Genomic DNA, 23113 nt, shown 5'->3' with positions numbered 1-23113 from the left:
TGAAGAGACTGGACAAAAATCATACACCTATGGATGAGGACAGTGGGGGGGAGGTAAGGGCAGAAGGTGGGGTGGGAAATGGGTGGAGGGGAGCTATGGGGGGAAAAAGGAGAAATAATTGTAATAATCTGAATAAAGATTTATAAAAAAAAAAAAAAAAAGAATACATTTCAATAGAGTGACTCTTTTTAAAATTCAACATTCAAGAAATCAAGAGCACTCCTATGAACCAGCAATAATTAGTTAAAATATAATGGGAAAAAAATTCACAATATAACTACATATAAAAAGTTCTGAAAATAAAGTTAAGAAATATACAAAATCATTATGAAATAATTATAAAACTTTTCAGAGAATAAATAGGTAATACACCATTACAAATGGGGAAAAATCACTACTATGAAGAAATCTATTTCCTCACAAAATAGGAAAGGTAGGGTAAGAGGAAAGGAGACAAAACCATAATCAAGGACATCTGGAAGAATAAAAGTAAAAAGAATATCCAAATGTTGAATTATAATAGTAACAAGGAGAAAAATATGTCAGACCATATATTCAAGGTATATACAATAAACTAAAATATGTGATATTGGCATAGCAATTAATAGATTTATGAAATGAAATTTAAAGAATTAGGTTATGACAAGTAACCATTTAAGCTGAAAATTTCAAATCACCACTTTACACTTGACACCAAAATAAATTTCAATTGTATTAAAAACAAGTTGAAAAAAAATAGACACCAGGCACTAGAGATAGGAACGTCTTTTATCCAAAAACAGAAACAAATCCTCATGAGAAAGTTTAATAAGCTTGGCATATTAAAAGTTAAAACTGTTTGTAAAAACCTAGACAATCTGGGCAAATAAGTTTGTATTAATAACATTACAATGGTTAATACCATACCTATATTGCAATCCTAGAACCCACTAAAGAACAGCATCCCAATACAAAATGACCAAAGATCACAAATAAGCACCATTCAATCTCATTTGAAGTCAAAATTAAAATGAGATACCATTTTCTCTCAGACTAGCAAAGACACAAATAAATGGACATAGACAATCTCTTTTTTTTTTTAACCTAATGTATCTAGGAAAGTTCTCATTATACTGAGATCTAATTAACTCTTTATAGTGACTGCACAATTTTTTATGGTATTACTATTGGCCCCGTGCGCAAATTCATGCACATTGAAAGGAAATTAATGAAATATTTTAATATCGCTATTCACCCTTTCTCTATAATAGAAGTGTCAGAGGTGAAAAAAAATTAGTAAAACGTACATGAAAATAATATATAAATTGATTAATAAACAATAACAAAATAACAACAAAGACATGATTGCAAACAACAAAATCATGATATAAAAACCACAAAAAGGTAAGTAAACAGCCCTGGCTGGTTTAGCTCAGTGGATAGAGCGTCAGCCTGAGGTCCTGGGTTCGATTCTAGTCAAGGGCACATGCCCAGGTTGCGGGCTCGATCTCCAGTAGGAGGCGTGCAGGAGGCAGCCAATCAATGGTCCTCTCTCATCACTGATGTTTCTATTTCTCTCTCTCCCTCTCCCTTCCTCTCTGAAAGCAATAAAAATATATTAAAAAGGATAAAACAACAGAAACATGATATAAAAACATTGATACAAACAATGACTGATAAATTGATTCAACTTCTTCTAATATCTCCCTGTATACCACATTGAGAGTAAAAACACTTTTAGAGCACTTCACTTATTTCCCTTGTGATGAAGTATTTACAACTTTAACGTCACACGCTCTTCTAACTCGAGAGAAAGCAACTTATAACTGACCATGTCCAAAAACGGGTTCAAGTAGGAATATTCCTACTCTGTCTAGAGTTTGTCCTTATGAATTCCTAATAGTCACCGCAAATGCTGGCATCATGGGAAACTGTCTTCGAATTAATTTAAATGGGAGGTCAGTGTCAGACGGGGACAAGTCAATTCTTGGAATCAGAACCACCTCTCCTTCTGCAGATCTTGTTAATACTTCAGCCTCGATTATGCTCGGTCACAATCTTGTGGTAAATCATTGAAGCAAAAGCAAAAGAACTATTTACCAAACTAATATTTCCTATAAAATTTTTACTGTCAGAATCTTCGTTTATCATTAATTTTTTTAAATATGCTGGGTATTCTAGAAAACTTTTATCATTTGGAGAAACTTTGCCTTTGCTACAACATCGAGTACATTTTCCATCAGATGGTTTTTCATCGGAGAAATTTAGGGATAGGAAAAATTGACATGTAACAGTCATTCCACCACAACTGTGTTCAATAATTGCAACCAAATTTACCTCATTTTCACTATGAAGGCTGTATTGTTAGTACTTGTCTATGATTGTTTTTCAGACATATTCTGTCGACGATGCCAGCATCTTTCAACTTCAGAGGTACATTGTGCCAATAGTTGTTCTTCAGACATATTCTGTCAACAAGTCACTTTCTTTCTTTTTTTTTTTTTTAAATATACTTTATTGATTTTTTACAGAGAAGAAGGGAGAGGGATAGAGAGTCAGAAACATCAATGAGAGAAACATCGATCAGCTGCCTCCTGCACACCACATCGATCAGCTGCCTCCTGCACACCCCCCAATGGGGATGTGCCCACAACCAAGGTGCATGCCCTTGACCAGAATCGAACCCGGGACCCTTCAGTCCACAGGCCGACGCTCTATCCACCGAGCCAAACCGGTCAGGGCAACAAGTCACTTTCTTTCAGCTTCAGAGGTACGTTGTGGCAATAGTTGGTCACATGAAGTCATTACCAGGTGCACCTACAGCCACCATTTGCAGGCTGAGTTGGGCTGAGCCGCATTTTGCACCATGGGGTCTCAGCAGCATCGGTTGCGATTTGGTGGGCTGTCGCTCCGGGGTGGTGACGGGGCCTATGTCCCACTTGGGGGAAGCCAAGTGTTGCTTTATCAGCCAGGTCCGCGCTGTCATTTCTCTGTAAATGGTAAGTGTGCATATGCGGCAGCTCCTGCATTGAACGCCTGCCCCCTGGTGGTCAGTGCTTGTCATAGCAACCGGTCCAACAGTGGGAAGGAACTTAGCATATTAACCTTTTTTTTTTTAAAATATATTTTATTGATTTTTTACAGAGAGGAAGGGAGAGGGATAGAGTGTTAGAAACATCGATGAGAGAGAAATATCGATCAGCTGCCTCCTGCACACTCCCTACTGGGGATGTGCCCGCAACCAAGGTACATGCCTTTGACTGGAATCGAACCCGGGACCTTTCAGTCCGCAGGCCGACGCTCTACCCACTGAGCCAAACTGGTTAGGGCCATATTAGCCTTTTATATATATAGATTATAGATGGGCACTTAGGTTGCTTCAAGCTTTTTTCCAAATATTTTCGTTGTTATCATTGTATATATAAGTTGGCTTATATATGTTAGTGTGTGTGTAGTGTGTATGTGACTGTATGTTTTATCACACACACACACACACACACGATCAATTCCAAGAAGTAGAGTCATGAAATTGAAGAGCATAGGCACTTATTTTTTTTTTTTTAATGTGCTTTTATTGGTTTTAGAGAGGAGAGGAGAGAGAGAAACGTTGAGTTGCCCCACCCCCTGCTGCCACCACTGCCTCTTGCTCACCCCGCACTGGGGATCAAGCCAGCAACCTGGTCATGTGCCCTGACCGAGAATCCAACAGTGGATCTCTTGGTCCATGGGATGCCACTCAATTGAGCCACACCAGCCAGACAGCACCTAAATTTTTGATACATACTACCAAACTGCCCACTGAAAGCATCATATATATAGATATATAGATATATATAGATATAGATATAGATATAGATATAGATATAGATATAGATATATATAGATATATTCAATAAGGTGAGTTCAGCTGTTTCAAGAACTTCTCTACCATCTTCCTCAATTTGATAGGCAAGGAAAAAAATGTTATCTCATGGTTAAATTTGCAATTTGCTGTTTTATTTTACATTTAATTGTTTTCATTTTTAAATTTTGAATAATAATCGTTGTAAGTAATTACTAACCACCTGTGATTCTACTATCTATTAACTGCCCAACTATGGAATTTTTTAGGTGACCTGAGGCAATGGTTCCTAAATCATTCTAATTAGTGATTAACACTTATCAGGACCCTCACCCTCTGCCTGGCACTGCTTTCAACTTTTAAATTTACTTAATTCCATTTAGCATCCTTAAAGTCTCATTAAATAAGTACTATTTACACCTCTATTTTATAATAGAAATGGAGGTATTGAGGGGTTGGGGGATAAACACATACGTCTGAATGAGGCTCCCCAGGAAAAAGCCCAAACGTCTGACTCCAAAACCTGGCCTTCATCATTTCCTGCCTTCATGTTCCAATTAAATCCCCATCCCCAATGCAAATGCTCTAGCTATTACTGTTATAAACTTGAGGCCCAGTGCAAAAAATTCGTACATGGGTGCGGTCTGTAGGCCTGGCCAACGATGAAAAGCGTGAGCATCTGGCATGGAAGGGCAGGTCCCAGGTGACCTCTGGGCCCTAGGCAGCACCTGGGCCCCCGCACACCCCCCTCCAGCTGAGTCATCGGGCCCCTTTACCCCGACACCGCTGCTGGTCACTGTCTGCAGGTCAATCGTCAGGGCAATTGGGCCCCGCTCGCACCCGCCTTAGCCTGGTGCCAACCCCTCACCTGCTCCACCATCCCACAGTGGTCCCGCTCTTGCTGGGGCCCATCGGGACCGGCAGCACCTCCACTGCCGCTCGCTCACTGCCAGTGCCACGTCACTGACTCCTGCCACGTTCCTCACAACCCCCTGGTGGTCAGCACATGTCATAGCGAGCAGTCGAACTCCCATTTGAACTCCAAGTAGAGGGGACAATCTGCATATTAGGCTTTTATTATATAGGATGACCTGTAGCTCACCCAATCTCTCAGGTAGTTTTATGCCTCTGAATCACTGTGCACTGTGCTCAAGCATTTCCAGTCTTAATTCAATAGTAAACACCTACTCAGATTTCGTGACTAAGCTAATTACAATTCTTTAATGATTACATCTCACACAACCACTCACACAACTTCCTAAACAAATGAGAATTCACAACTCTCTTTCCTAGCATTAGTACATCAGACTTATCTACATCTGCTGACAATTAACTAGGGTTTTACAAAAGTTAAGTTTTAACTCCATTCTAAAGACTATCTTAAAAAGAAACTCATAGCCCTAACCGGTTTGGCTCAGTGGATAGAGCGTTGGCCTGCGGACTCAGGGTCCCAGGTTCGATTCTGGTCAAGGGCATGTACCTTGGTTGTGGGCACATCCCCAGTAGGATGTGTGCAGGAGGCAGCTGATCAATGTTTCTCTCTCAACGATGTTTCTAACTCTCTATCCCTCTCCCTTCCTGTCTGTAAAAAAATCAATAAAATATATTTAAAGAAAAAAAAGAAACTCATAAAAAAAATGAACATTTTTTAAACAAGAGCCTTTAGAGTTATACAAAAATTAAAAATAATCTAGTTTCTTTCAACAGAACCCTAATGAAATCAAGATTCTGTAAAGGATTAGAGATTCCACATTTCTCAAAGCAGAGGGGGCAGATTAAAGTGTATCCCAGTATAGAGAGATTTTGTTGTAAACTTAGCACCTACAACAATGCCCAACACAGAAGTTCATTTAATGTTTGCTGAATAAAAGAATTACTATTATTAAGTAACTTAAAACTTGTCTATATTAACACGTTAAGCGCCATATCAGTCACCAGTGACTGACACTATAGACACTATACTTTCCGTCCGGACTTGTCAGTCACTGGTGACTGACAGTATACTTTTCGTTCAGGCCATGTCAGTCACGGTTGACTGACGATATATAATTTAAAAAATTGTATTCTTCTATTAATAAATTTTAAATAATTTGGAGATCATAAAAGAATGTACCTAAATATTACTTACCAAACAAGTTTTTAATGAATATTATTAAAACACAGTCTACACAAAAATGGTTGTCCTGTGCAGGTTTCACAGAATGTTATAACTTGTTTTGTCAACTTTCTGGCAATTATCTCATCCAAATCGTGCTGCATTATCTTCGTAGAATTTTTTACAATATCTTCAAACTTTAGACACTCTTCCAGTTTTTTGTTGCAGTTTGAGATGAGATATTTAAGGTATATTTACAGTACTGCTACTTAGAATTTCTTCATCCCAACAATTTGTTAGATGGACAACTAATTTCTTCTGAAATTCTGTGATACTCATATTCCTCTTGCTAATATTTTTAAATAAAATATGAGCATTGAGAACACCAATATTTAGTAGGAGCTCAAAGACTAGCTTTTTATACCATTTCATGGGTTTTTGTAACGGATTATTATAGGCACTCATTTGATCAGATATATCAACTGCTGCTTTTCCTGCCTTATAATACACTACAATTTTTGGTTTCAAGTAGTGACCTGATCTATTTTCAACATTCACCATCTCTGACGTATGTTTTGTTGAAAGAAGTAAGATGTCCCGCTTATCTTTCCATTTTAAAATGGTTATTCCTTTTTTGTTCTCTTTTGCTTTACATCTCTACGAAAAGACATTACAACATTAGTTGGTGTATTTTCTTTTTCTAAACTTTTCCCTGCATATACACGAAAAGCATACATATACCCATATCCGCAGCGCAACTTAAATAATTTAATACCATATTTGTGGCATTTTTGTCTTAAATATTGCCTAAATATTATGCAGTCACGAAACTGTATCAAAGATTCATCGATACATATAGTTTCAGATGGATCATAATATTTTTTGAAATTTATTTCCATGTTATCTATTAGTTGTTGTATTTTGCATAAACGATTGGAAACATCTGTCTCCCTATTGGCTGAAAAGTATAAGTGAAAGGCATAATCCTTGGTTGATTACCTCAGGGATCATGCCATTCTTCAAAATGCTCATCCTCATCCTCTAATGATGAAAAAAGAAAGACTCTACGACGTTTTTTAGGAAAACTAATTTCACTTGAATCGCTTTCACACGCTTCTTCTACTGACACTGTCACTGTTACGGGTATAGAAAAAATTTTTAAACTGCACTGGAACACGAATCACAGACAACTGACTGAAGAGAAAGCATTTCTTAAAAAATACATAGTACAGATTACAATAAATACATACAAGAAAAAAATCTGAAGGTATACATGCAGTCTTATCGCAACCTTACACAGATCTCCGGCAGCCAGCATATTGGTGAAATCGGATATCGTGGGCTAAACGGAAAGGAAGAAAAAACAGGCTTGGCGCTTAATGTGTTAAAATCATAAACATCCTAGAGTGCAGTTTAAAATTAGCAAGAATCTCAAAGATTAAGCAGAAGCTTCAAATAGTTTTAATGCCCACAACAGTCTACCCCAAATTAAATATCCATTCCTCTTCCTCATCCCCATAATGGTAATGTAAGTCTTCTCCCATTCATACATCCCCTACTTATACTTTCACCTTATTCATAGTAATGATCTTGAAATTCATTTTATTGTTGTAAAATATAAAAAGTTGTTGTGGAAAAAAACATTTTTCATACAGACAATACTCACTTTGCACTATAGTGCAAGACTATAAAATGACCTTGAAAATTGAAACTGAAAGAGCAAATGAATCTTAATAATCAAAGGGAGAAAATTACAATTGTTCTGTGACCTTTAAGATTTTTGTCAAAACATTTTAAAAGTCTTAACTATCACTTGTAAATATATAGGGAAGTTTTTTTAGACTGTGTACTAGTTATCCTATATCTATATAATAAAGCAATAATATGCAAATTGACCATCACAACCTCGCACAAGATGGCCACCCCCATGTGGTCACAAAATGGCCATCACAAGATGGCCGGCAGGGAAGGGCAGTTGTGGACGATCAGGCCAGCAGGGGAGGGCAGATGGGGTGACCAGGCCAGAAGGGGGAGCATTTGGGGGTGACCGGGCCTGCAGGGGAGGGAGGGCAGTTGGGGGGAAGCAGGCCTACAGGGGAGGGCAGTTAAGGATGACCGGGCCAGCAGAAAAGGGCAGTTAGGGGTGACCGGGCCGGCAGGGGAGGGCAGTTGGGGGTGACCGGGCCGGCAGGAGAGGGCAGTTGGGGGGGACCAGGTCTGCAGGGGAGGGCAGTTAGGGGTGATGAGGCCGGCAGGGGAAGGCAGGTGGGGGGGAAGAGGCCTGCAGAGGAGGTCAGTTGGGGGCAGGCATGCAGGGGGGGGCCGTTAGAGGGGACCAAGCGTGCAGGGGAGGGCAGTTGGGGGCAACTGAGCATGCAGGAGAGGGAGGGCAGTTGGAGGTACCAGGCCTGCAAGGGAGGGCAATAGGGGGCAACCAGGCCTGCAGGGGAGGGCAATTGGGGGCAAACGGGCCTGCAGGGGAGGGAGGGAAGTTGGGGGGATCAGGCCTGCAGGGGAGGGCAGTTAGGGGCGACCAGGAAGGCAGGGGAGGGCAGTTAGGGGTGACTGGGCCTGCAGGGGAGGGCAGTTGGAGGTACCAGGCCTGCAAGGGAGGGCAATAGGGGGCAACCAGGCCTGCAGGGGAGGGCAATTGGGGGCAAACGGGCCTGCAGGGGAGGGAGGGAAGTTGGGGGGATCAGGCCTGCAGGGGAGGGCAGTTAGGGGCGACCAGGAAGGCAGGGAAGGGCAGTTAGGGGTGACTGGGCCTGCAGGGTAAGGCAGTTGGGGGCAACGGGGCATGCAGGGGAGGGTGGGCAGTTGCGGGGGAACAGGCCTGCAGGGAGGGCAGTTAGGGGCGACCAGGCCAGCAGGGGAGGGCAGTTGGGGGCAACCGAGCATGCAGGGGAGGGCGGGCAGTTGGGGGGGAACAGGCCTGCAGGGAGGGCAGTTAGGGACGACCAGGCCAGCAGGGGAGAGCAGTTGGGGGGGATCAGGCCTACAGGGGAGGGGAGTTGGGGACAACCGAGCATGCAGGGGAGGGCGGGCAGTTGGGGGGGAACAGGCCTGCAGGGAGGGCAGTTAGGGGCGACCAGGCCAGCAGGGGAGGGCAGTTGGGGGGGACCAGGCCTGCAGGGGAGGAAGGGCAGTTGGGGGCGACTAGGCCAGCAGGGGAGGACTGTTGGGGGGGACCAGGCCTGCAGGGGAGGAAGGGCAATTGGGGGCAACCAAGCCGGCAGGGGAGGGCAGTTGGGGGGGACCAGGCCTGCAGGGGAGGAAGGGCAGTTGGGGGCAACCAAGCCAGCAGGGAAGGGCAGTTGGGGGGGACCAGGCCTGCAGGGGAGGGCAGTTGGGGCAAAGAGGCCTGCAGTAGAGGACAGTTGGGGGCAACCAGACCGGCAGAGAAGGCAGTTAGGGGAGACCAGGCCAGCAGGGGAGGGCAGTTGGGGAGGACCAGGCCTGCAGGGATGGGAGGGCAGTTGTGGGCAACCAGGCTGGTAGGGGAGGACAGTTGGGGGATCAGGCCTTCAGGAAAGGGCAGTTGGAGGGACCAGGCCTGCAGTGGAGGGTAGCTGGGGGCGAAGAGGCCTGCAGTGGAGGGCAGTTTGGGGCAACCAGGCCTGCAGGGGAGGGAAGTTGGGGGCAACCAGACCAGCAGGGGAAGGCAGTTGGGGGGCCCAGGCCAGCAGGGAAAGGCAGGTGGGGCGATCGGTCCGCAAGGGAGCAGTTAAGTGTCGATCAGGCTGGCATGGGAGTGGTTAGGGTGTGATCAGGCTGGAAGGCAGAAGCGGTTAGGGGCAATCAGGCAGGCGAGCTGTTGGCAGCCAGCAGTCATGGATTGTGAGAGGGATCGGGCCTAAACCAGCAGTCGGACATCCCCCAAAGGGCCCCAGATTGGAGAGAGTGCAGGCTGGGCCGAGGGACACCCCCGCCCCAGTGCACGAATTTCATGTACCAGGCCTCTAGTTATTCTATAACTTAAAACATAACTTTGAGGGAGAAACCAAGATGGCGGCATAGGTAAGCACCTAAATTGCTGCCTCGCACAACAATTTCAAAACTACAACTAAAAGACAGAACGGACACCATCCAGAACCACAGGAAAGCTAGCTAAGTGAAAATTCTACAACTAGAAGGAAAGAGAAAAGCTCACAGAGAATTAGGGGTACGGCAAAGGGTCTTTGTGCGCGCAGAGAGGAAGGGCGGCTGAGAGCCTGGCTGACTTTCTCTGGCGGAAGGGGGAAGGAAGCCCCCGACCGCACTGAACCCCAGTTCTGACTGCACTGAACCCCAGTTCTGGGCGAGACCCTGGGGACCCACACTCTTACGGGGGGAGTCTGGACTCTCGGGCGGAGACTCGGGAGCCGGGGAAGGCGGAGGACTGAAAGCGCGCGAGTGCCAGTGCGCACAAAGGCTGCGGAGGTTGCCACAGGCTTTCCCTAGTGGAAGGGAGTCAGAGGCTCCTCACTACACTGAGCCCCAGTTCTGATTGCACTGAGCCCCAGTTCTGACTGCACTGAACCTCAGTTCCAGGCGAGCCCCTGGGGACCCACGCTCTTGCGGGGGGAATCTGGACTCTCGGGCGGAGACTCGGGAGCCGGGGAAGGCAGAGGTCTGCAGGCGCACGCATGCAAGGGCAAGGCTGACGGGCAGCCAAGACTGTATGCTCCGCCCTCAGACTCCACCCCATCCAAGCTGAGCACAGAGGCTACTGCAATTTGGCAAGTCTAATCCTATAAGGCTGTCTCCAGCACCGAACTTCTCCCAGCATAGACACAGCTGATCCTTACAGCCAACTGGCCTGGAGGTCAATTCTTCCCAGTGATACCAACAACAATAAAGACTTAGTTACAACAAGGCTGTACACACAGTCCACTAAGGGGTGCACCAAGAGTGTCCACCTCAGGTTAACTGGGGAGGCAGACCCACTGGGCCATATTGGAAACCTAGCACACAAATCTACCTTACCAACTCAGGGAAGCAGTGAAAATGCGGCGTCAAAGAATCAGATCACAAACGAAAGAAATGGAGGAAAACAAACGACTGGATATAGAATTCAAAACCACGGTTATAAGGCTTTTTAAGAATATCCTAGAAAAGGCCGATAAATATAACGAGACCCTCGAAGATATGAAAAAGGACCAACTAGAAATTAAACATACACTGACTGAAATAAAAAATATTATACAGAGACCCAAAAACAGACAAGAGGAACACAAAAATCAAGTCAAAGAATTGAATTACAAAGAAGCAAAAAACACTCAACCGAAAAAGCAAAAAGCAAAAAAAAAAAATCCAAAAAGTTGAAGATAGTGTAAGAAGACTCTGGGACAACTTCAAGCGTACCAACATCAGAATTATGGGGGTGCCAGAAGAAGAGAGAGAGCAAGATACTGAAAACCTATTTGAAGAAATAATGACCGAAAACTTCCCCCACCTGGTGAAAGAAATAGACTTACAAGTCCAGGAAGCGCACAGAACCCCAAACAAAAGGAATCCAAAGAGGACCACACCAAGACACATCATAATTAAAATGCCAAGAGCAAAAGACAAAGAGAGAATCTTAAAAGCAGCAACAGAAAAACAGTTACTTACCTACAAGGGAGCACCCATACGATTGTCAGCTGATTTCTCAACAGAAACTATGCAGGCCAGACGGGAGTGGTAAGAAATTTTCAAAGTGATGAATAGCAAGAACCTACAACCAAGATTACTCTACCCAGCAAAGCTATCATTCAGAATTGAAGGGCAGATAAAGAGCTTCACAGATAAGAAAAAGCTGAAGGAGTTCATCACCACCAAACCAGTATTATATGAAATACTGAAAGGTATTCTTAAAGAAGAGGAAGAAGAAAAAAGTAAAGAGAAAAATTATGAACAACAAATACATATCTCTCAACAAGTGAACCTAAAAATCAAGTGAATTAAAAACCTGAGGAACAGAATAATCTGGTGAATATAATAGAATCAGGGGCATAGAAAGGGAGTGGACTGATAATTCTCAGGGGGAAAGGGGTATGGGGGGTTCATGAAGAGACTGGACAAAAATCATACACCTATGGATGAGGACAGTGGGGGGGAGGTAAGGGCAGAAGGTGGGGTGGGAACTGGGTGGAGGGGAGCTATGGGGGGAAAAAGGAGAAACAATTGTAATAATCTGAATAAAGATTTATTAAAATTAAAAAAAATTAAAAAAACATAAAAAACAAACAACAACAAAAAAAACATAACTTTGAGAATCAAAATGTTTTATTGCTTTGAAAAATAGCTTTATCAAGCCCTAACAGGTTTGTCTCAGTGGATAGAGCGTCGGCCTATGGACTAAAGGGTCCCAGGTTTGATTCAGGTCAAGGGCATGTACCTTGGTTGTGGGCACATCCCCAGGAGGGGGTGTGCAAGAGACAGCTGATCGATGGTTCTCTCTCATCGATGTTTCTAACTCTCTATCCCTCTCCCTTGCTCTCTTTTAAAAAATCAATAAAATATATTAAAATTTAAAAAAAAGGTTTTAGCCCTAACTGGTTTGTCTCAGTGGATAGAGCGTCGGCCTATGGACTAAAGGGTCCCAGGTTCGATTCTGGTCAAGGGCATGTACCTTGGTTGCGGGCACATACCCAGTAGGGAGTGTGCAGGAGGCAGCTGATCGATGTTTCTCTCTCATCGATGTTTCTAACTCTCTATCCCTCTCCCTTCCTCTCTGTAAAAAAATCAATACAATATATTTTTTTTAAAAAAAGGTTTTAAAAAAGTAGCTTTATCATGATTACACAGTGCTGGCCATCTTCTTTCTCTCAGATAACTTATGACACAAAATAAGCATCTTTTCTATGCCTTTGCAAACTGTCATAATCCTTTCCAAATTTGATTCAACTTCCAACAATTACATGTCCCAGCTGTGTGCATTTATTTAATCATGGTGACTGGTGAATGCAGGCATTTACTAGACCAGTGGTCAGCAAACTCATTAGTCAACAGAGCCAAATATCAACAGTACAACAATTGAAATTTCTTTTGAGAGCCAAATTTTTTAAACTTAAACTTCTTCTAACACCGCTTCTTCAAAATATACTCGCCCAGGCAGTGGTATTTTGTGGAAGAGCCACACTCAAGGGGCCAAAGAGCCACATGTAGATCGCGAGCCGCAGTTTGCCGACCACTGTACTAGACCTGTTCAGTACAAATTTAAAATTACAGTAATACATATAGGAAACTATTCTGTGAAATTAAACTTTTCATACATACTTGATTTTAATTACACAAACGTGTTTACATAAGTAAAAACAGGTAAACTAATTTGTCAATTTTTTTAACATATGCATTTGGAAAACCTATTTTATTATATAACAGACTCTCAGCTTTAACAGACACCCTCCTCGCCCAAATTAGTCCATTTTAGTCAGGTTTTACTGTATTATATGAAGTGAAATAAGCTAGTCAGACAATGACAAATACCATATGATTTTACTTCTATGTACAATCTAGTGGACAAAACAAAAAAAAAGTAAGCAAAATAAAAAGATACTCATAGAAATAGAAAAAAAGACTAATAGCTGTTAGAGGGGAGGAGATTTGCTGAGGGCTGGGTGAAAAAGGTGAAGAGATTAAGAAAAGAAAAAAAACTCTCATAGACACAGACAACAGTATGGTGATTACCAGAGGTAAAAGTGGGTGGGGGAAATTCGAAGAGTATAAAGAGGGCATAAATGGTGACAGAAGGAGACCTGATTTTGGGTGGTGAACACACAATATGATACAATATACAGATGATGTATTATAGAATTGTACACCTGAAATCTATATAATTTTATTAACCAATGTCACCCCAATAAATTCAATTTAAAAAATTTTTAAAGCACTGCCCAGTGTGGCTCAGTTGGTTGGAGCATTGCACACCAAAAGGTTACAGGTTCCATTCCCAGTCAGGCCACATACCCAAGTTGTGGGTTTGATCCCCATTCAGGGCATGTTTAGGAAACAACTGATTGATGTTTTGTGTCCTAATGTGGTCTATCTTAGAAAAAGGTTCCATGTGCACTTGAAAATAATTCATATTCTGTGACTTTGGGATGAAATATTCTGAAGACATCAATTAAACCCATCTGATCTAGTGTGTCATTTAAGGCCCTTGCTTCCTTGTTAATTTTCTGTCTAGAACAGTGGTGGGCAAACTGCGGCTCGCGAGACACATGCAGCTTGCGAGCCGCCGTTTGCCGCTCTGTTGACTAATGAGTTTGCCGACCACTGGTCTAGAAGATGCGTTGATGTCAATGGGGTCTTAAAATCCCCTACTATGGCCCTAGCTGGTTTGGCTCAGTGGAAAAATCCTCGGTCCAGGGTCCTGGGTTCGATTCCAGTCAAGAACACATACCTCAGTTGCAGACTCGTTCCCTGAGTGAGAATGAACAAATAAATAAATAAATCCCCTACTATTGACTGCATTATTGTCAATCTCTCCCATTGGGATATGCATTATATATTTAGGTGCTCCTATGTTGGGTGTATAAATGTTTAAAAGTTTTATAGCCTCTTGTTGGATTAATTCCTTTAGCATTATGTAATGTGCTTTCTTGTCGCATTATCTCCTTTGGTCTGAAGTCTATTTTGTCTGATACAAGTATTGCTACCCCAAGTTTTATTTTTTCCATTTTATTTGCATGAAATATCTTTTTCCCTTGACTTTTAATGTGTTTTTTTTGTTCTGAGGTAGGTCTCTTATAGACAGCATATACATGGGTCTTGTTTTCTTATCCATTCTGCTACCCTGTTTTTTTTTAATGTATGTTTATTGATTTCAGAGAGAAAGGGAGAGGGAGAGATAGAAATATCAATGAGAGAGAATCACTGATTGGCTGCCTCCTGCACACCCCCTACTAGGGATCGAGCCCGCAATCTGGACACATGCTCTTGGCGGAAATTAAACCCGGGACTCTTCAGTCCACAGGCTGATGCTCTATCCACTGAGACAAACCAGCGAGGGCCCTATGTCTTTTGATTGGAGTATTTCAGCCATTTACATTTAAAGTGATTATTCCGACAACAAATAATCAATCTGATCCATGCTTTGATCGTGAAACGACCAGGTTGTTCCAGAAGACACAGCAAAGTAATTTTGCTTCATGATAACACACCATCACACACTTCAAAACCAGTTAAAGACACGTTAAAAGATCTTGCCTGGGAGGTATTAACCCACCCGCTGTATTCACCAGACCTTGCTCCTTCAGGTTACCACTTGTTCCGATCAATTGAACACACACTTTCTGAGCAGCACTTCAAAACGTACGAAGAAGTGGAAAATTGGGTCTCTGAATGGTTTGCCTCAAAACAAGAAAAATTCTATTGGGACGGTATCCACAAATTACCTGAAAGATGGGGAAATGTGTAGCTAGCGATGGACATTACTTTGAATAAAGCACTTTTTTTTTTTTTTTTAAATAAATCTTTATTCAGATTATTACAATTATTTCTCCTTTTTTCCCCCATAGTTCCCCTCCAGCCATTTCCCACCCCACCTTCTGCCCTTACCTACCCCCCACTGTCCTCATCCATAGGTGTATGATTTTTGTCCAGTCTCTTTATGAACCCCCCCATACCCCTTTCCCCCTGAGAATTATCAGTCCACTCCCTTTCTATGCCCCTGATTCTATTGTATTCACCAGATTATTCTGTTCCTCAGGTTTTTAATTCACTTGATTTTTAGGTTCGCTTGTTGATAGATATGTATTTGTTGTTCATAATTTTTATCTTTCCTTTTTTCTTCTTCCTCTTCTTTAAGAATACCTTTCAGCATTTCATATAATACTGGTTTGGTGGTGATGAACTCCTTTAGCTTTTTCTTGTCTGTAAAACTCTTTATCTGCCCTTCAATTCTGAATGATAGCTTTGCTGGGTAGAGTAATCTTGGTTGTAGGTTCTTGCTATTCATCACATTGAAAATTTCTTGCCACTCCCGTCTGGCCTGCATAGTTTCCGTTGAAAAGTCAGCTGACAGTCGTATGGGTGCTCCCCTGTAGGTAACTAACTGTTTTTCTCTTGCTGCTTTTAATATTCTCTCTTTGTCTTTTGCTCTTGGCATTTTAATTATGATGTGTCTTGGTGTAGTCCTCTTTGGATTCCTTTTGTTTGGGGTTCTGTGGGCTTCCTGGACTTGTAAGTCTATTTCTTTCACCAGGTGGGGGAAGTTTTCGGTCATTATTTCTTCAAATAGGTTTTCAGTATTTTGCTCTCTCTCTTCTTCTGGCACCCCCATAATTCTGATGTTGGTACGCTTGAAGTTGTCCCAGAGTCTTCTTACATTATCTTCAACTTTTTGGATTTTTTTTTTTGCTTTTTGCTTTTTCGGTTGAGTGTTTTTTGCTTCTTTGTATTTCAATTCTTTGACTTGATTTTTGTGTTCCTCTTGTCTGTTTTTGGGTCTCTGTATAATATTTTTTATTTCAGTCAGTGTATGTTTAATTTCTAGTTGGTCCTTTTTCATCTCTTCGAGGGTCTCGTTATATTTATCGGCCTTTTCTAGGATATTCTTAAAAAGCCTTATAACCGTGGTTTTGAATTCTATATCCAGTCGTTTGTTTTCCTCCATTTCTTTCGTTTGTGATCTGATTCTTAGACGCCGCATTTTCACTGCTTCCCTGAGTTGGTAGATTTGTGTGCTAGGTTTCTAATTTGGCCCAGTGGGTCTGCCTCCCCAGTTAACCTGGGGTGGACACTCTTGGTGCACCCCTTTGTGGACTGTGTGTACAGCCTTGTTGTAATTAAGTCTTTATTGTTGTTGGTATCACTGGGAAGAATTGACCTCCAGGCCAGTTGGCTGTAAGGATCAGCTGTGTCTATGCTGGGAGAAGTCCGGTGCTGGAGACAGCCTTATAGGATTAGACTTGCCAAATTGCAATAGCCTCTGTGCTCTGCTTGGATGGGGTGGAGTCTCAGTCTTGGCTTCCCATCAGCCTTGCCCTTGCTAGCACGTGTGTGCCTTCAGTCCTCTGCCTTCCCGGCTCCCGATTCTCCGCCCGAGAGTCCAGACTCCCCCCACAAGAGCGTGGGTCTCCGGGGGCTCGCCTGGAACTGGGGTTCACTGCAGTCAGAACTGGGGCTCACTTCAGTCAGAACTGGTGTTCGGTGCCGTCAGGAGCCTCTCACTCCCTTCCGCTAGGGAAAGCCTGTGGCAGCCTCCCGCAGCCTTTGTGCGCACTGGAGCGAGCGGACTTTCAGTCTTCCGCCTTCCCCGGCTCCCGAGTCTCCGCCCGAGAGTCCAGACTCCCCCCACAAGAGCGTGGGTCTCCAGGGGCTCGCCTGGAACTGGGGTTCACTGCAGTCAGAACTGGGGCTCACTTCAGTCAGAACTGGTGTTCGGTGCCGTCAGGAGCCTCTCACTCCCTTCCGCTAGGGAAAGCCTGTGGCAGCCTCCCGCAGCCTTTGTGCGCACTGGCGCGAGCGGACTTTCAGTCTTCCGCCTTCCCCGGCTCCCGAGTCTCCGCCCGAGAGTCCAGACTCCCCCCACAAGAGCGTGGGTCCCCGGGGGCTCGCCTGGAACTGGGGTTCACTGCAGTCAGAACTGGGGCTCACTTCAGTCAGAACTGGGGTTTTGTGCCGTCAGGAGCCTCTCACTCCCTTCCGCTAGGGAAAGCCTGTGGCAGCCTCCCGCAGCCTTTGTGCGCACTGGCGCGAGCGGACTTTCAGTCTTCCGCCTTCCCCGGCTCCCGAGTCTCCGCCCGAGAGTCCAGACTCCCCCCACAAGAGCGTGGGTCCCCGGGGGTTCGCCTGGAACTGGGGTTCACTGCAGTCAGAACTGGGGCTCACTTCAGTCAGAACTGGGGTTTTGTGCCGTCAGGAGCCTCTCACTCCCTTCCGCTAGGGAAAGCCTGTGGCAGCCTCCCGCAGCCTTTGTGCGCACTGGCGCGAGCGGACTTTCAGTCTTCCGCCTTCCCCGGCTCCCGAGTCTCCGCCCGAGAGTCCAGACTCCCCCCACAAGAGCGTGGGTCCCCAGGGGCTCGCCCGGAATAGGTGTTCAGTGCAGTCAGAACTGGGGTTCAATGCGGTCGGGGGCTCCCTTCCCCCTTCCGCCAGAGAAAGCCAGCCAGGCACTCCGCCGCCCTTCCTCTCTGCGCGCACAAAGCCCCTTTGCCGTACCTCCAATTCTCTGTGAGCTTTTCTCCTTCCTTCTAGTTGTAGAATTTTCACTCAGTCAGCTTTCCTGCGGTTCTGGATGGTGTTCGTTCTGTCTTTTAGTTGTAGTTTTGAAATTGTTGTGCGAGGCAGCAGTTTAGGTGTTTACCTATGCCGCCATCTTGGTTTCTCCTGAATAAAGCACTTTTGATGTTTCTCTTGAAATTATCGGGTTTTCTTTGATTACAAAATTCGCTATTATTAACCGGCACACCTAGTATATTGGTTAGGGAAGCTCTGCATACTTAAAAAGCTGTGTGGCTGCTCTCTTTTGATATTACTATTGGGAATGTTATCATTGAGATGGGCTCTCTGGATTTCACTGAGGATTGTGGGATCCCAAAGTAAGGCCAAGGGACAGCACTTAACCCCACAGATAAGGGCAGCAGGGACACACCGGTAATAAGAATACTTTGGCCCGCAGGGATCTTTGGCAGTGACTAATTTATCACGATGTTCCTAGGAATGAAATAGATGGGCAGTTTAATCTGTGTAACACAAAAATGCCTAAATCTGGTGACCAACCTACTTGAGTCATCACAGTGGAAATCACATACATTTGCCATTTCCAGACCTAGTCAATTCAAAGACCCATAGCCACTTGACTGAGGAGACTGGGTCACCCTATGAACTCTGCACTGTTCCACAAATACAGACCATAAATCATCCTTCAAGCCTTGTCCAAAAGAACTGACAGTAATTTAGAAAAGCAGTGCTTTTCAACCGGGGGCAATGCTCCCAAATCTAGAATTTGATAATGTCTGGAAGCATTTTTGGTTACCACAACTGGGGAGTTCTACTGACATCCAGTGGGTAGAAGCCAGGGATGCTGTGAAACATCCAACAATGTACACAACAGTCACCACAGCAAAGGACAATCTTGATTTAAATGCCCCTAAAGGATTTAGACAGTTATTTCCCTTAACTCATCTCCTACTACTCACCACTATCTTGCTCACTCACCTTCAAACTACCACATCTTTGCTGTTCATAAAACATGCACAGCACTCTCCTCCCTCATAGCTTTTGCCTTTTTTCCCTCTACCTGGAATATTTTTCCTCTCAGGTGCTGACATGGATCACTTTCTCATCTCCTTCAGGTTTTTGCTTAAATGTCACTATTTAAAATTGCAATGCCCTTTTCACCATAGCATACTGCATTTCCTTTTTTCTGCTTTGTTTCTCTACTGAAACACTCCATTTTAAATCCTCTACATTATTTAATTAGCATTTATCTCTCCCATCACAGAATGTAAACTCTGTAAGAGCAGAGATTTTCTCCATTTTATTGTTCATTACTATATCCTCAGTACCTACAATGGTCCCTTGTATAGACACTCAAGCATTTTAATGAAAGCATGAATAATGACTGGATGTGGAACACTGAGAAATTATAAGATGACTCTTAAAGCGGTTATCTGCTTTTATCTGTCCAGTACTCCATAGTCGTTTCCATTTGTGACATATTTCAAACACTTTTCCTTTTTAAAAATGTGAGATTTTTGTCCTGGCCAGGTGGCTCAGTTGGTTGGAGCATCATCCCATGCACCAAAAGGTTGCAGGTTTGATTCCTGGTCAAGGCACACAACTAGATTACAGGTTCAAGCCCCATTCAGAGCAAGTACGGGAGACAACCCATCCATGTTTCGCCCTCTCATTGATATCTGTCTGTCTGTCTGTCTCTCCCTCCCCGCCTCCACAGACACTTCTCTCTCTAAAAAAATAAAATAAAATAAAAAATCTATCCTTGGGTCAGAATGGGAAAAAAATTTTTCTTAATGTGATAATTTTTTCAATGTAGTCAAACCTATCATTCTTTTAAATTGCATTATCATTATTATTATTACATACTAGGAGCCTAGCGCGTGATATCGTGCGGCGCTGCCCACCCACCTGCAGTCCTGCCTTAACACCGGAACCTGTCCACACAAAGCTCCAGCGCTCCTGGCCCAGCCCCCAAACCCTCTGGTCTTCTCTGGCCGCTTCAAGCCCCGACCTCAGTCCCTCCAGTCGCCTCAGGCTGGTCCCGCCTTCTCTGGGCGCCTTCCGCTTCCACCCCATCTCCCAAGCAACGCAGCGGCTCCGCCCTGTCATGGTGCCAGAGGAGAGCGTGGAAGCCTCCCGCCTGCTGCGCTGTGCTCCTTCCCCTAGCAGGTGGGCCGCGGGGCACTCAGAGTAGGTGGGTAGTGAAGGACTGGTGAAGAGGGCACTATGGGCTCTCACCCCTGCCCTCCCCGGCACAGGATGGCCCCACCTCCTCTGGGCACCTCCCCACTTCCGCCCCAGAGCAACGCCCCAGCTAATATACTGACCTGGTTGTTACCCATTACAGCGTCCCATTCATTAGCATATTAGCTCTTTATTAGTATAGATGCTTAGAAATGCATTCCCTATATCAAGATCTAATATTTAATTTTCTTTAGGTACTTTTATACTTTTGTTTTCTTAGATTTATATATTCAATCCCTCTCAAATTTGTCTTGGCATCTGGAATAAGAACATGATATAACTTTGTTTGCCCAAATGACTAGCTGACTATTCAAACACCATTTAATGAATAATTAATAATTATGTTCTTATGTAAGGATATGAGTCTGTTTATTTGTAACTAGAGGCCCGATGCACGAAGATTCGTGCAAGAATGGGCCTTCCTTCACCTGGCTGCCGGCACCGCCTTCGCTCTGGCTGGAGCCACCTTTCCACCTTCCCACACTGCCCAGAGGCCTGGAGCTGCTAGTGCAGTGTGGAACGCCTGTGTCCTGCCCCGCCCCCGGCCGCTCGGCGCCTGTGTATGCAAATTAACCTGCCATCTTTGTTGGGTTACTTTGCATGCTCACTCCTGATTGGCTGGTGGGCGTCGCAAAGGTATGGTCAATTTGCATCTTTCTCTTTTATTAGTGTAGATAATTTGTCTGAACATTTCCTATACCGGTATCATATTCAAGATTCTGTAGAACAAGGTACCCACACATTCCCCTACTCCTGCATTCTTCCATTATTCTTCTATTAAAAACTACTTTGGCTATCTTTCACATATTTATAATTTCAAATAAATTTGATCAGTTTTCTCAAATTCTACCCTCCTCACCATCAAAAGAAAAAAGAAAAACAAAACTCCCTTGTAATACTGACTGAAATATTTAGTGGGACATCCTATATAAAAGCCCAGCGACCATAATGGCGTAATGACCAGAACGACTGCTAGACAGTCGCTATGATGTGCATTGACCACCTTTCATTCCCTCCCTCCCAGCCCACAGGCTCCGATCAGCAGATGGCGAACGGGGAACTATGGGGAACCGGGGTGGGTAGTGGCGGGGCGAGACTGGGGACAGGGGAGTGTGCTGAAAGGCTGGCTGCTTGGTCCCTCCCCCCGGCCCGCAGGCTACGATCGCCAGATGATGAACGGGGAAGCATGGGGAACCGGGGTGGGTGGCGACAGGGTGGGACTGGGGACTGGCAAGCAGGCAGAAGGCAGACCTCTTGGTCCCCCGTCCAGCCTGCAGGCTCCGATGGATCGCCGGATGGGGAATCAGGGTTGGGTGGCAGCGGCAGGGCAGGACTGGGGACTGGCGAGGGGAACGGGGGTGGGTGTTGGCAGTGGGGCGGGACTGGGGACTGGCAAGCGGGCAGAAGATGGCCCTGATCAGGCTAGGCCTAGGGACCCTACCCGCACACGATTTTGTGTGCTGGGCCTCTCCTATTTTTATAATATTGGGGTTTCCCATCCAGGAACAGAGCATATCAGCCTATTTTTTCCAGGAATCATCAAAGCTTATTAGCTACAGATCCTCATTTACACAGCCTGAATGAGTTCCAATCCCATTCTTCCTCATTCTAGTCAGCTAAATAACCTTGACAAGACACTTTTCCTGTTATCCTCAGACAACACTACATTACAGGGTCAAATGAGATAAGACATAAGCTTAAAGCAAGGCTCAATAAAAATTAGTTGTTGTTGTGACTACTGTTATTTTATTATCATGTCCTTAGGGTAAAGTCTTATCATTTTCTTTAAATCTCACATATTTATTAGGTTTATCTCAAGGAATTTTAATTTTTGATTACTTTGTGAATCAACTTCTTTTAAAAACTTATTTTCCAACTAGTTATAGTCCAATTATTGAGTTTTATAGGATTTTGAAAAACATTTTTATTTTGTAATTAAGCATTTTACCGTTCCCTGTTATATTTTTTTCTTTTCCTCCAGATTGTTTTCTTTTTTGCATTTTTACTTCTTAGTCATATTTTCTATTGATATTCTTGAGGTTTACAGGTAAATAACTATATCATTGAAAATAATTTTGTGCCAAAACCGGTTTGGCTCAGTGGATAGAGCGTCGGCCTGTGGACTGGGGGGTCCCAGGTTCGATTCCGGTCAGGGGCACGTGACTTGGTTGCGGGCACATCCCCAGTGGGGGGTGTGCAGGAGGCAGCTGATCGATGTTTCTGATGTTTCTAACTCTCTATCCCTCTTCCTTCCTCTCCGTAAAAAATCAATAAAATATATTTTAAAAAAAAAAAGAAAATAATTTTGTTCCCCAACTTTACACCTCTTATTTCCTTTCCTCATCTAACTATATTGCCTAGAACTAAGTAATTATGGTAATAGCAGGCATTGCTCCTAAATTTCCAAGGATGGTTGCTGGATTTTAATACAAAAGAAGAAAATAACCCTCTATTCTTAGCTTCATTGAATAGGACTTTATCAGAAATGAATACTAAACATACCAAGGTCTTTTTTGGTATCTTATATGAGATTTTTTTTTTTTTTTTTGGAAAAAATTTTTAAAACAAAACAATAAACTGTTCCTCAAAAGTTACAAAAAAAAAAAGATTAGAAACTTGGGGAGTTGTTCACTGACATTATTTACCATTTTTTAAGCAGTTATTGGCCTATTCAGGTTTTCTACTTCTTGAATCATTTCGGTGACTTAAGTTAGAAAATCTCCCACTTCATCTAATTTATATCTGAATCAGCACTGTTAGTTGTTCAACATATTATTCCAATATATTTATGGTTATATAACCTTTTC

The 23113-nt window shown here is 43.7% G+C and overlaps 1 protein-coding gene across 10 annotated transcripts in view; it reads right to left on the bottom strand.

Annotated features, from left to right (window-relative positions):
• The window catches only part of LOC308240171 (zinc finger MYM-type protein 4), a 143705-nt gene that overhangs the window by 100558 nt on the left and 20034 nt on the right, over positions 1 to 23113 (bottom strand). The window lies entirely within an intron of this gene.

This window comes from Plecotus auritus (genome assembly GCF_963455305.1).
Source record: "Plecotus auritus genome assembly, chromosome: 2".
Lineage (NCBI taxonomy): Eukaryota > Metazoa > Chordata > Mammalia > Chiroptera > Vespertilionidae > Plecotus > Plecotus auritus.
The sequence above is the reverse complement of the archived record's forward strand: the minus strand, read 5'-3'. Positions and strand labels throughout refer to the sequence as shown.